Genomic DNA, 14,616 nt, shown 5'->3' on the forward strand with positions numbered 1-14,616 from the left:
GCGCATATTGCTAAGTGCTTCCAAAAGCTCATAAACATCTGGTCTCTTTCCAAGAAAAGACTCACTCTTCTCTTACATTTTTGTCATATTCCTGGTCAAACAAAACCACTTTTCCACTTTCATTGACACCAACAAATGCAGTGTCAGTTGCCTACTTGCAACTTTCTCCTAAAAACATCTTCTCTCCCACCACCTACTTCCCTTCAACACAAGATTTGTTGACCATTCAAAGACAACATCTGCCACAATCTCCTTCTTTCCCATCAAATTCTCTCTTCCAGCTCCATCATTACCACCTAGAACTTGCACTTAGGACAAGTTTTCATGACAAAAATTGCCAGCACAGCTATGTTGGCCAGAGGTGTGATGAGGTACAATTTGTGAGGTGCTGTGCCAGCAAAAGCCCTGTGTAGATGTTGTTATAAAGGCAAAATTGCACATTTGTTAGTATAGCTTATTCTGCTTGGGAGGAGGGAAGAGAGCGCAGGTTGGAATAAGCTTGTGAGGGGGTGGACCAGGACCTGAGGCCCCCTGCTGGAGGCCTCGCAGCCCTGCCACACCTTACCCTGGAAAAGGGCAGTGGAGAGGATCCTCCAAGCTGCCAAGAGTGACACAATCAGACAGGGGCTGCAGGGAGCAGCCAATCAGGACCCAGCAGGCTAGTATATGAAGAGTTGCAGAGCCAGCATGGGATCAGTTCCTTGCTAAAGCTAGAGGAGAGTGGATGGTGTGCCTGGCTGTCTGAGAGAGGTACAGGACCTCAGAAAGAGCAGTGCTTGGGGGCATGCGTGCGGGGAGTACTTGAAGGTGCTCCTGGCTGGTTGCTGGGACTCAACCAGGACAAGGCCCTGAGGTAAGGGTGAAGAATGTACTGGGGACACAGGGAAGTGGCCCAGGGAATTGTAGCAGCTTTCTGCCATGTCCATTTAAATAAACTACATCGCTGCTATCTATAGGTTCCCTGGACTGGAACTCAAAGTAAAGGGTGGACCTGGGTCCCCACCACCAGCCACTAGGAAAGTGGCCTGGACTTTGATACATACTAGAAGGGGAACTGAACTCTTTTAGTGGTCCAGCTGAAAAACTGGGGCCAGAAAGGCCCAGAGACACAAAGAGTCTCCAGGGAGAGAAACCTGGGGGATGAGGCCCCATACCAGACCCAGGACTGCTTGAAGAGCAGGGACAATTCGAGGAAGCCCAGAAGGGGCTGAGAGACAGTTATGACCAGGATTCTGCAATAGGCCCTGCTGTACTGATTGAGGAGCAAGCCCAGAGATGGGGCTGCAGATAAAGAACTGTTACAGAGGGCACAGAGAAGCCCCTGTTGGATTTGTATCCCAGAAGGGGTTTTATATGATCTCACATACAGACTATGTATGACTCAGCCGGAGGGCTGGGTCACTGAAGACTCGTCAAAGCACAGAAAAAGTACAAGCACACGCACTCGGCCAATGGGGCTATACTAGCAAAAATACAGCTTTTGAGTATAAACTGTATCCACCACACTAGGAGCACTTTCCTGGTAGAGTATAACAATATACCATATATACTCGTTCATTAGCCCATTCGTTTATAAGCTGACCCCCCCAGGATGGATAAGTTTAAAAAAAGGCAAAAAACTGTATGACCCTTTCATAAGCCAATCCGATATTTCAGGGTCTGGCAAACTTTGACTCCCAGCCCATCAGTGTAAGCCACTAGCAGGCCGGGACATTTTGTTTACCTGGAGCATTCGCAGGCATGGAGCCCCTCAGCTCCCAGTGGCCGTGGCTCGCCATACCCAGCCAATGGGAGCTGCAGGAAGTAGTGGCCAGCATGTCCCTCAGCCTGCGCAGCTTCCCACGGCTCCCATTGGCTGGGAATGGCAAACCCAGCTGAGGGGCTCCATGCCTGCGAATGCTCCAGGTAAACAAAATGTCCCGGCCTGCTAGTGGCTTACCCTGACAGATTGGGAGCCAAAGTTTGCCGACCCCCGATCTACAATGACAATGTATTAGATATTAAGTTCAATAGAGCTTAAATTCATCAAATTTCGGTGTAGACCCTTTGATAAGCCGACCCCCGCTCTTTGATGCGTCACTTTTTTACCAAAAAAATTTGGCTTATGAACGAGTATATACAGTAGCTACACTGACAAAACCTTCCAAGTATAGGTCTGGCTTTGCTCTCCATCTGCTCCAGCAACTCTATTACCTCCCACTCTCTTGGTCTTGTCTTCATACTCCTTAACATGTCTCTCCCTGCTCTGGAGCTCTCCTAATACAAGCTTTACACCTTTTCCATCCTCAAAAAAGCCAACCCTGGTCCCCAAATACTTCTCCAACTACCTTCAGCTATAAACTCTGGAATTTGTTGTCTCCAGTCGTTTTAAGTTATTATTTGTATTACAGTAGCACCAAAAGGATCCCACCAAAATGGGGCTCCCATTGCAATAAGTGCAGTACAACCACATGGTCCTTGCACTGAAGAGATTACAGTCCAAGGAAACAAGACAAGGAGGGGTGGGAGGGGAAACACAGGCAGAGAGAAGTGACTTGCATGAAGTCACATAGCAGTCAAATGGCAGAGCTGGAAGAGAACCTAGAGCTCCCGACTCTCAGACCAGTGCCCCGTTCAGTGGGCCACACTATTTTCATTTATGAATATACCTGTTTAAATATAGAATTTTTCAAATGTTGACAAATCTTGTGTTTTTAATAGGATCCAAGATTAAGTATGTTGTGCTGTGAAGTATATTGGCTATATACAAAAAAGCCCAGATTGTGGGTATAATCCCTGATATTCCTGTTTTGGTCAAGGTACTTTCAATTATAAAATACTTCCCCCAAGTTTCTCTTTCACCTCCACCCTGGATTCCCTCCAATCCATGTTCTGCCCTTCTATTCTATGAAGCTGCTCTTTCACCGAGATCTATATTGACCTTCACCTGGCCAAATTTCAGGGCTCATCCTACTCCTCATCTTCTGCTTCTTGACATTTTATTCAACTGAGGCTTTTGCAACAACATCCTCTTGTTTCAAATCCTACTTCTTTGGCAGCCCTTTCAGTAGACCCTCCTTCTCATGTACCATCCATGAGAATCCCATAGGTCTCTTACTTTTCACTCTTCCACTTCTCTTTTTACACCCTTTCTTTGTGAGATCCTAGCTACTCTCATAGCTTCATTCCCCATCTCTACCTCAATTACTCAAATCTACTTTTTCACTCCTGACTTAACAGGAATGTACCAATATACTAGATGAAGACATCTCTTGGGTCTCTTGCCATCAACTCAAGCTAACTCTCCTCTTTCACTGCTCCCACCACCATTCTCCCTTTCACTCCAGCCCATAAACTAGGAATCATGACTATTCTCCATTGCCTCACACATCTAATTGCTATTCAAGTCTTACCATTTCCTCCTCCAAAACATTACCAAGAGGCTACAGTTTAAAAACTCATCCAGGCACTAACATTTCCCATCTTAATCTCTTGGGCTACGAAAGTATATTATTTAACATGGTCAATTACCACCCTGATAATGTATTTTGGCCACAGCATCACACTGGGAGCTCATGTTCAGCTGATTATCCACAAAAACCGCCACATCTGTTTACCAGGATAGAGTCTCCCATACTGCAAAAGTATTGCCTACATTCTTTGTTCCTACATGTATACATTTAGCCATATTATAACACACATTGTTTGCATGAGCCCAGCTTACTTAGTGATCCCGATCGCTCTGTATCAGTGACCTGTCCTCTTCACTATTTACCACTCCCCCAATTTGTGTGTCATCTGCAAATTTTATCAGTAATGATTTTGTTTTCTTCCAGGTCTTTAGTATTTCACCACTTTGAGCCACAATATTTTTTAAATTTCAAGGCACTTGAACCACATTCTCAATTTTTTTCCACACCATGTGCTCTTGAAATTGACTATGTTGCAGAGGAAATGGAGATGGAGTTAGTGGAGCTTCAGTGTGACACCATTTTGAAGCAGAAGTATACAGATGTTGGAATTCCAGAATTCTACAGGTTTCTTTCACAAGAAAGATTTCCCATGTTATTCTCTGCTTCCGCAAGGACAATGGCAATGTTTGGAAATATATATGAACAGTTTTTCTCTTCCATGAAAATTAACAAATCTGTGTTAAGGTCAAGGCTCACTGATGAACATTGGAAAGTAACACAGATTGGTTTCATCTCAGGATATCAAACCTAATATTGATGCTGTGGCTGATGCAAAATGCTGCCAGCTAAGTGGCCAAAAGTGAAATGACTGTCAAAATTAGCACTGACTTTTCACATTACAGTTGAACTTAAAAAAGTTAATAAATTGACTTTTAATAGCATACTATATTTTAATACTATACGACATTACTCTTCATTTTTTCTCTGCCTACCTCCACGCACTTCCCACCACCAAGCCGTCAAACAGCTGTTAGTGGTGCGTAGCACTTTCTAGGAGGGAGGGGGAGGAGTGGGGAGCCGTGCGCTCAGGGGAAGAGGTGGAGAAGAGACAGGACAGGGGCGGGGCCTCATGGAAGGGGTGGAGTGGGGGCGGGGCCAGAGGCAGCAAGAGTGGGGTGTTAGTGATGTGGCCCTCAGGCCAATGCACTAGTCCTCATGTGGCCCCTGTGGTCATTTGAGTTTGAGACCCCTGGTCTAAGGGCTTCTTTACATGGCCCCACAGTGCTGCACTACCACTCCCCTGCGTGGATACTGCTGATGCAAACTAAAAAGTATTGCATTTTAAAGAGGACTTTGTTGACGCAATACTTTTTAGTTTGCGCCAGCAGCATCCACACTAGTATGCACTGCAATTCACACCCCTATAGCCCAAACTTTGGGGACATGCAGACAAGCCATAAAATCTAACTTGTGATAAGCCCTCTTCACCGTACACAAGAATTTAATTGCATTTCGAACTAACAGTTTTTAAACTTCAACTGGCATTTTGAGCTTATGACTGTTAGCATTTATTTTGTTTTAAGAAAAGCCAGCATGAAAACCAGCAAGCTGTAAACTAACACATGATCTGTTTAACAATCATAAATATATGTTTAATTTGTTAATAAACTTAAACCAGTATTTAAAAACTTCTTTGCACTCTGTCAGAACTTAGACTATGTATCACACCTGAATCCAATTCCTTATGCCCATCATCAAAAGTAACTTAAGGCACGAAGGATCCACCATCCTTGCCTATCCTGGCCCATTCTTTGCATGTTCTTTAAGTTGCTAAGTCCCTTAAGTTTCCCCTCTCATAGTAGTTTTTGGAGGGATTCTTTCCATCAGCTCCTTTTAAGTGTTTCTCCAACTGCTGTAGCTCATAATCTTATATAATCATTTAATTGTGTTCTGTTATGATTAATCTGTGTAATCAATATGTGATTAAGAGATTTAAGTTGTAGGTATAAATGTAGGCATATGTAAATAGTATTACAGGATAGAGGAGTAATAAGCATGTTATGGATAAAAGTATGTTAGGGATGTAAGTTAGGCCTTCCTTTACACTTTTACAGCATAGCCTGTCAAATTTTAGCTTAGCCATATATGAGGCCTGAAAGAAGTTCACATACCTTGTTGATGCAGGGGTAAGCAAGTACCAGTAAAAGTTGCAAGATTATTGTAAAAGAGGTACTAACAACCGCACGTAAAATTCTGAGAAATTAATTGCAATGCAACTTTTTTTTTTTTTTTTTAAACTTACTAGTTTCTTTCAGTCTCATGGTCGAAGGGCTTCTCTACATGGCCCCACAGTGCTGCGCGCTACCACTCCCCTGTGTGGATGCTGATGATGCAAACTAAAGAGTATCGCGTTAACAAAGTCCTCTTTCAAATGCAGGTGATATTTGGGAAAATATTCCACAGCATGTCCCTCACTACCACAAGATGTATGACTGAAACATCATGGGAAATTCTGCAATAACTGTAAGTCACCATGGGCTTGTTGACATAGGCATTAATGAAGATAAGAGAAACTAAGAAAACAGTCTATGAAAAGATGGGCATACCAACATTTATGCAGTGTGGAAGTCCAGATAAGAAAAAAAGGGTTGGAATCCTCATGCATATGAAGAGTTTTCAATTAGTGTAATACAGAATAAAAGTATGAAAAAGTAAGGAAGAATTCATAAGGAGGCCCTCCACAAATGACCACCTGTTGAGCGATACTGGCATCTCCAAGGGGACTATAGAGATGGATGTATGAAATCATTGATTCTTGTGTGACAAGGCACCTCCTTTGTCTCACCAGACTTAGCACTTCCCCCTCTGGCGATGGCAGGCTTGGGGTATATCAGCCCCACTCTGGGCAGTGTATGCCTTCCCCCTTCTGTGCTCCTTCGGCTGTGTTTTCAGGGTAGGCCCCAGGGTCGGCCTGAGGGGTGATCCTTCACCAGACAAAAAGGAAACTGTCTCAAACATAAAAACAGAAGGTGATACTTTTCCCTGCCTCCTTGCTGAAGCAGTGTCCTCCGGTTGGTTACCCTGGGGTGTCAGTCCTTCCCCTAGCAGGCACTCCGATTTGGCTGTTCCCTTATGGGAAGGAAGGAGCACAGGCTCTCAGCCTAGAAAAGCTTGTTACCCTGCTGCCACTAGCCTGGCAGTAGCTTGTGTCTCTCTTTCCCACTTTGCTCTCCCCAGAGGAGGTGTTTATAAAAGCCTCAGGCAGCCCTTAATTGCATTCAGGTGTCCTTAACTGACCTGAGACCTTTTCCTACAAGCTGAGAAGAAGGGCCTTTAACATTCTAGGGCTAACATATCAGCCTTCCAGGACCCTTTTGCAGCTGTCCAGCCTGACTTTGTTAGGCTAGATATCTTATAGGCTGTCTCTCGCTATGTATGTTTCAATAGCTGCAGCTCTGTTCATTGGCTTAATGAAATTGGTAATAAAGGAACGATTGATAACCTGTGAATGTTATTGTAGTCACTGGTATTGTTCCTTGTGCGCTCCTAGAGCCTCCAAACGTAAGGATATTTCTAAGGGCATATCTACACTTGCCATTTAATGAAGAAAAAGTCCATTTTTGCTCAAAAACAGAGGGAGCGTCTACACTTGCCAATGAATTTTTCCAGTGAAACGCAAAAGTTTCACTGCAAAAAAGAACACGACCTCCATGAGAGGGGAACAGCTCTTACAGGGGATGTTTTTGTGGTGATGTACAAGTGAAGACACGTTCTTCCTGTTTACTGAGCTTTTAGCCTCCAGAGGATATCCCACAGTGCCTAGATGACCACTTTGGCCAGCAGCTCTGCTGCTCTGACACCAGGTAAACAGACATCCACCCCTCCCCCCATAAAGCCCAGAGAACTTTGAAACTCCCCTTTCTGTTTTCTTGGCAAGTGCTCACTTATCTGGCCAGGTGACAATGCCTACTCCACAGAGCAAACAATCCCCTGCTTGGAGCAATTCTGAGCTACTGGAGCTGATCAGTGTTTGGGGAGAGGAGGCTGTGAAGGGACCAGGATGCTCCACGATCACCTCCCCCTTCCCACAAGACCTATTGTCAAAATGGAGAGAGCTGCACTGTGGGATAGCTGCTCTCAGCTGCGATAGAAGTGCTGCAAATGTGAACATGATCTGACACCTGTGGAAGTGAGTACGCAAGCCAGCGCTTTTCTTTCACCGGTTCACTATCACCGGTGGAACTGACAGTGCAAAAACTCTGCCAGAGTAGACATAGCCTAATAGCTGTTCTGACCTTCCTAATTCTGATACTGTAGCCCAGGGGTAGACAACCTATGGCACGCGTGCCGAAGGCGGCACACAAGCTGGTTTTCAGTGGCACTCATACTGCCCGGGTCCTGGCCAACAGTCCAGAGGGCTCTGCATTTTAATTTAATTTTAAATGAAGTTTCTTAAACATTTAAAAAACCTTATTTACTTTACATACACTAGTTTAGTTATATATTATAGACTTATAGAAAGAGACCTTCTAAAAACGTTAACATACATTACTGGCACGTGAAACCTTAAATTAGAGTGAATAAATGAAGACTCAACACACCACTTCTGAAAGATTGCCGACCCCTGCTGTAGCCTTTTGGGAGTCAAACCTTTGGCATAGGTTACTATGGTTTAATGTCATTGGTAATATCAACCCATCAATATTATAAAGGCTACTTTGCCACAGGGCACACCTAACATGACACTTAAAAAAAAAACAGAGGTAGCTGACACCAGCAAGAGTAGATCCAGCAATGCCAACTGAAACATTTGGAACCACTACTGTTTCTACTGTCTTCAATTTAGTTGTTCCATAAAGAGGCAGTTACAACAGAACAGCATTTGGCACTTCATTTTCAAATACCACATGAGACTTTGCATATCTTATCGGTTAGCATCCACAGTGGTCTGCTGAGAAGTAAATACAACCAACAGCTCCTTAGTGACATTAGTATCTTAAATCTAACCTGAGTAAGGGCACGTCTTCACTGGCAACGGTAAAGTGTGCCACGACTACACAAGCCGCGCAGCACAAAATGGCGCTCTAAAACACACATAAGAACATAAGAATGGCCGTACCGGGTCAGACCAAAGGTCCATCTAGCCCAGTATCTGTCTACCAACAGTGGCCAATGCCAGGTGCCCCTGAGGGAGTGAACCTAACAGGCAATGATCAAGTGATCTCTCTCCTGCCATCCATCTCCATCCTCTGACGAACAGAGGCTAGGGACACCATTCTTACCCATCCTGGCTAATAGCCATTTATGGACTTAGCCACCATGAATTTATCCAGTTCTCTTTTAAATGCTGTTATAGTTCTAGCCTTCACAACCTCCTCAGGTAAGGAGTTCCACAAGTTGAGTGTGCGCTGTGTGAAGAAGAACTTCCTTTCATTTGTTTTAAACCTGCTGCCTATTAATTTCATTTGGTGACTCCTAGTTCTTCTTCGAGTGATTGCTCCTATGCATTCCAGTTAGGTGTGCGTGCCGCGCATGCACGGCTTCTCCGGAACATTTTTACCCTAGCAACTCCGGCGGGCCGGCTGGCGCCCCCTGGAGTGGCGCCGCTATGGCGCGTGTTATATACCCCAGCCGGCCCGTCTGCTTCTCAGTTCCTTCTTCCCGCCCGTGACGGCAGTTGGAACAGTGGAGTGCTCTCTGTCCTCCACATCCCTAGCGCTCTATAGCTTTCTTTGTATATAGTTCTTAATCACTTAGTGTTTGTTAGTTGTATAGTTTAGTTAGTATAGTTAAGATAAGGAAATAAGGGGGGTTTCCCTCCTTTTTTCCCCCACCGGTGCAGGCTCATGCCCAAAGCACCGGGCTTTAAGCCCTGTGCATCTTGCCAGCGGCATATGCTGGTAGGAGATCCGCACGACGCCTGCCTGCGCTGCCTTGGGGAGACTCACCGCACAGATAAGTGCCCTATCTGTGCGGCCTTTAAGCCCTGGACAAGGAAGGAGCGGGACACCAGACTTAAGCAGCTCCTTATGGAGGCTTCGCTTCAGCCCCCGGCACCGACCGCGCCGGCACCAAAGCCTGCATCGGCGCGCAGCGCACCAGCGGCTCCGAGCCGCTCCGGCACCGAGGCGTCTCGACCCTCTCCAGCGGCACCGGCTAAGAGGCACTGCTCCCTCTCGCCATCCAGGATGCGGAAGCCGACCAAGGCAGCACCAAAGACCCAGGACCAGGGTCAATTAGCCCAGCCACCTCCGCCTCCAGTCCTGGCTGTGGCAGTGCACAAGCCGTGCACTGTGCCATTGACTCCGGCACCGCAAGGGCCGTTGAGTCCGGCACCACCTCGCTCCCCGGCACCGTCCGCGGTAGAGCTCGTGCTGCCGTCCACGCCCGAGACGTATTCGACGGCGAGGGAGCTCATAGAGCTCACAGAGGCACCGAGCCTCCGGCCCCCGGCACCGCCGGTGCGGGCTGTCGTGTCGGCAGGGAAGCCGATGATGATGCGGCCACCGGTCGAGCGGAAGAGACGGCGCTCCAGGTCCCGGTCTCGCTCGTCATCGCGGTACCGGTCGCACTCCCGGAGGCGTTCCCGGTCCCGGTCTCCGTCTCGTCGGCACCGAGGGAGGTCCGACTCCCGGCACCGCGACTCCTGCCACCGTGATTCCCGGCACCGTGACTCTAGGAGCCGCTCTAGGCACCGCCGGTCGATGTCCCGGTCGAGCTCCCGGCACCGGTCGAGCTCCCAGCACCGTGCCGACCGATGGTCTCGCTCCCGGTCTCGGCACCGAGAGGACCGGCACCGAACCTTGGCACCGTCAATGGGTACCCTACCACCCTCGACGACTCAATCGTTCGGCGCATCCGCACCTCCCTGGCCTTCTAGTCAAGCATCGGTGGCTTTGGAGGCGGGCAGCGAGGGTCACCTTCCCGCTGTGGAGCAGACTCATGTCCAGGGTGCGAGACAATGGGGCTTCTGGGTAACGTGGGCCCAGTATGAATCCCAGGAAGTGCCGCTCCCTCCAAGGGCCCCTGCCTCGGAACGTCGGGCTCCGGTAGCTACAATAAGTAGACCGCCCCCTTCACCTCCAGCCGCAGACCAGTTGCCACCTGGTTCCCAAGAGCATCCTCGGCCGGAGTCAACAGCCGATCCCTTGGAGGAACCGCCTGCAGAGGCCGTGGTACAGGGCCCATCCTCGTCTTCATCACCGGACGAGGCGGTGGCCGGGGCGGCTACATCTGACCCCCCGCCAATTGACTTGCGGGCGCATCAGGACCTTCTGCGTCAGGTGGCACAGGCGATCAACCTCCCTGTGGCGGAGGTCGCAGAGGATGAGGACCCAGTGACCAATGTAATCAGAGCGGAGGCTCCGGTGCGGGTAGCATTACCCTTTATCCGCACCATACAGAAGAATGCCACCACCATCTGGCAGTCACCGGCGTCCGTCCCTCCCACCACCAGGCGTGTCGAAAGAAAGTACTCCGTCCCTCCCACGGGGTACGAGTATCTGTACACCCACCCAGCCCCTGACTCGTTGGTTGTCCAGTCGGTCAACGACAGGGAAAGGAACGGCCAACCCGCCCCAGCCCCAAAGTCAAGGGAGGCTAAGCAAATGGACCTCTTGGGCCGCAAGGTTTACTCAGCCGGCGGCCTCCAGCTTAGGATCGCCAATCAGATGGCCCTCCTCGCCAGATACACTTTTGATATCTTGGTGTTTCTGGCGAAGTTCACGGAGCTCATCCCACCTGACTCTCGCCAGGAGTTCACAGCTCTGTTGGAGGAGGCCAAGAAGACTTCCAGGTCTTCTATACAGTCCGCTCTTGACTCCGCGGACTCGGGTGCAAGAACCCTGGCCTCGGGGGTCACCATGAGGCGCATCTCATGGTTGCAGTCATCCACGCTGCCGCCTGAGGTGCAGTACACCTTGCAGGACCTGCCTTTTGACGCTCAGGGCCTGTTCTCGGAAAAGACCGATTCGAGGATCCAGACCCTAAAGGACGGTCATATTGCCATCCGTACTCTGGGGATGCATACACCGGCAACCCAGCGCAGGTCCTTTAGGCAGCAGCCATACCGGCCCTTTAACCAATCTAGGGCAAGACCATACGCAGGCCGCAGACCTGGCCCGGCCTGCCGTAGACCATCTGGCAATCGGCGCACCTCAACCCATCCGCCTTCCAAGGCCCCTCAGGGCCCCAAACAGGCGTTTTGATGGGACGCCCGAGGACGGCTCATCAGCCTCTGGACCGGATCCTACCCCTCTATTCTACAACCGCCTTTCCCATTTCTTTTCGGCGTGGTCCCAAATAACAGACAACTGGGTCCTTCAAACAATCCAGTCTGGGTACCGCCTGCAATTTGTTTCGCCCCCTCCTTCTCATCCTCCGTCCCCGTCCCTCTTCAGGGACCCCTCTCACGAGCAATTCCTCCTGCAGGAGGTCAAGACTCTGTTGAGCTTGGGGGCCATAGAGGAGGTGCCATGCGACATGCGGGGCAGGGGCTTCTACTCCCGCTACTTCCTCATCCCCAAGGCGAAAGGAGGTCTTCGTCCAATTCTGGACCTGCGGGAGCTCAACAAGTACCTGCTCAAGCCCAAGTTTCGTATGGTCACCCTGGGGGCCATCATCCCCTCCCTGGATCCGGGAGACTGGTTTGCCGCCCTTGACATGAAGGACGCATACTTCCATGTCGCAATTTACACCCCCCCCCAATCGACGCTTCCTGCGCTTCACTGTCAACAACGCGCACTACCAGTTCGCAGTGCTGCCTTTCAGCCTCTCCACCGCGCCGAGGGTTTTCACGAAGTGCATGGCGGTGGTTGCCGCAGCCCTCCGCCGGCGTCAGATACATGTTTATCCGTATCTCGACGATTGGCTGGTTCGCGGAGCATCCCAGCGGCTGGTAACAAACCAAATAAGAGAGGTCGTGTCTCTCTTTCGGGACCTCGGTCTTCTCATCAACACCAAGAAGTCCGCTTTAACTCCGTCGCAGCAGGTAGAATTCATCTGAGCAGTGCTCGACTCCAATTTGGCCAGGGCCTGCCTCCCGCTGTCTCGACACCAAACTATGGTCTCCATCATCCGAGACCTCCTCACCTTTCCCACGACAACGGTTCGGGCCTGCCTCCGCCTCCTGGGACACATGGCATCCTGTACGTATGTCACAGCATACGCGAGGCTCCACCTCCGCCTGTTCCAGTCCTGGCTAGCGTCGGTGTACCGCCCGCATCGCGACCACATCGACATGGTGGTCACGGTTGCGAAGCCCACCCTCGAGTCACTCACCTGCTGGCTGGACCCAGAGGTGGTGTGTGCAGGAGTCCCGTTCCACCCTGCTCGTCCATCCGTCACTCTGACCATGGATGCCTCAGCCCTGGGGTGGGGAGCCCATCTCGGCGACCTTCACACCCAAGGCCTCTGGTCGCCCCAAGAGCTCGCTCTGCACATCAACATCCGGGAGCTGCGAGCGATCCGTTTGGCGTGCCACACCTTCCGCACCCGCCTGCAAGGCCGCTGCGTCGCAGTGTTCACGGACAACACGACGGCGATGTTCTACGTGAACAAGCAGGGCGGGGCCCGCTCCTCTCTCCTTTGCAAGGAAGCGATGCTCCTGTGGGACTTCTGTGTGGCCCACTCGATTCACCTCGAAGCGTCGTTTCTTCCAGGAGTGCAGAACACGCTGGCGGACCACCTCAGCAGGTCTTTCCTCGCCCACGAGTGGTCCCTTCGACCGGATGTGGCACACAGAATTTTCCAACTGTGGGGCTTTCCCCAGGTAGACCTGTTTGCCTCCAAGGAGAACAGGAAGTGCCACCAGTTCTGTTCCTTCCAGGGTCGCTCTCCGGGCTCCCTGTCGGACGCCTTCCTGTACTCCTGGATGGATCACCTCCTTTACGCCTTCCCTCCATTCCCGCTCATCCACCGGGTTCTGCTCAAGCTACGGAGGGACTGGGCCCGTATAATACTCGTTGCTCCGGCCTGGCCGAGACAGCACTGGTACACCCTGCTGCTCGAGCTCTCTGTTCGGGAACCCATTCCCCTACCGTCCTGGCCGGACATCATCATGCAGGACTTCGGCAGGCTTCGCCACCCAGACCTACAGTCCCTCCATCTCACAGCTTGGTACCTGAGTGGTTGACCCCTGCGGAGAGAGGCTGTTCCGAGGCAGTACAACGAGTCCTGCTTGAAAGCAGAAAGCCTTCCACCCGCTCTACTTACTGTGCGAAGTGGAAGCGCTTTGCCCTTTGGTGTGACCAACGCGGCCTTAATCCCTTCGAAGTTCCCCTTCCCACAATCCTGGACTACCTCTGGTACCTAAAGGAGCAAGGTCTTGTGGTCTCCTCCTTAAAGGTACACCTGGCAGCCATATCCGCGTTTCGCCCGTCCATAGACGGTCGATCCATCTTCGCTAACCAGATGGTATCCCGCTTCCTGAAGGGCCTGGACCGGTTGTACCCACCCATGAGGCGTCCTACCCCAGCCTGGGATTTAAATCTGGTCCTGGCCAGGCTTATGGGAGCTCCCTTCGAGCCTTTAGCCACATGCTCCCTTCTCTACCTGTCTTGGAAGATGGCCTTTCTCGTCGCCATTACATCTGCGAGACGTGTGTCCGAGCCTCGCGCCCTAACGGTTGGTCCACCGTACACCATTTTCCATAGAGACAAGGTGCAGCTCCGACCTCACCCGGCCTTTCTCCCGAAAGTCGTCTCGGCCTTCCATGTCAATCAGGAGATCTTCCTCCCGGTCTTCTTTCCAAAGCCACATGCTTCTCCTCGGGAGCAACAGCTTCACACCCTCGACGTTCGCAGGGCCCTTGCTTTTTATATCGAGCGTACGAAGCCTTTCCGGCGTTCGACCCAGCTCTTCGTAGCGGTGGCTGACCGAATGAAAGGCGAGCCGGTCTCCTCGCAGCGGATTTCCGCCTGGGTCACGGCATGTATTAGGTCATGCTACGAGCTGGCTCATGTGCCACCATGCCGCCTCACCGCTCACTCCACGAGAGCGCAAGCCTCGTCTACCGCTTTCCTGGCCCACGTCCCTATCCAGGACATTTGTAGAGCAGCTACCTGGTCTTCTGTACACACCTTCGCTTCCCACTACGCGTTGGTGCAGCAATCTCGAGACGATGCAGCCTTTGGCTCAGCAATATTACACTCTGCCACGTCTCACTCCGACCCCACCGCCTAGGTAAGGCTTGGGAATCACCTAACTGGAATGCATAGGAGCAATC

The 14,616-nt window shown here is 50.5% G+C and overlaps 1 protein-coding gene across 4 annotated transcripts in view; it reads right to left on the reverse strand.

The window, feature by feature from the left end:
* The window catches only part of ADK (adenosine kinase), a 560,340-nt gene that overhangs the window by 508,792 nt on the left and 36,932 nt on the right, over positions 1-14,616 (reverse strand). The window lies entirely within an intron of this gene.

Source organism: Mauremys reevesii, linkage group 7 (genome assembly GCF_016161935.1).
Source record: "Mauremys reevesii isolate NIE-2019 linkage group 7, ASM1616193v1, whole genome shotgun sequence".
NCBI classification, from domain to species: domain Eukaryota; kingdom Metazoa; phylum Chordata; order Testudines; family Geoemydidae; genus Mauremys; species Mauremys reevesii.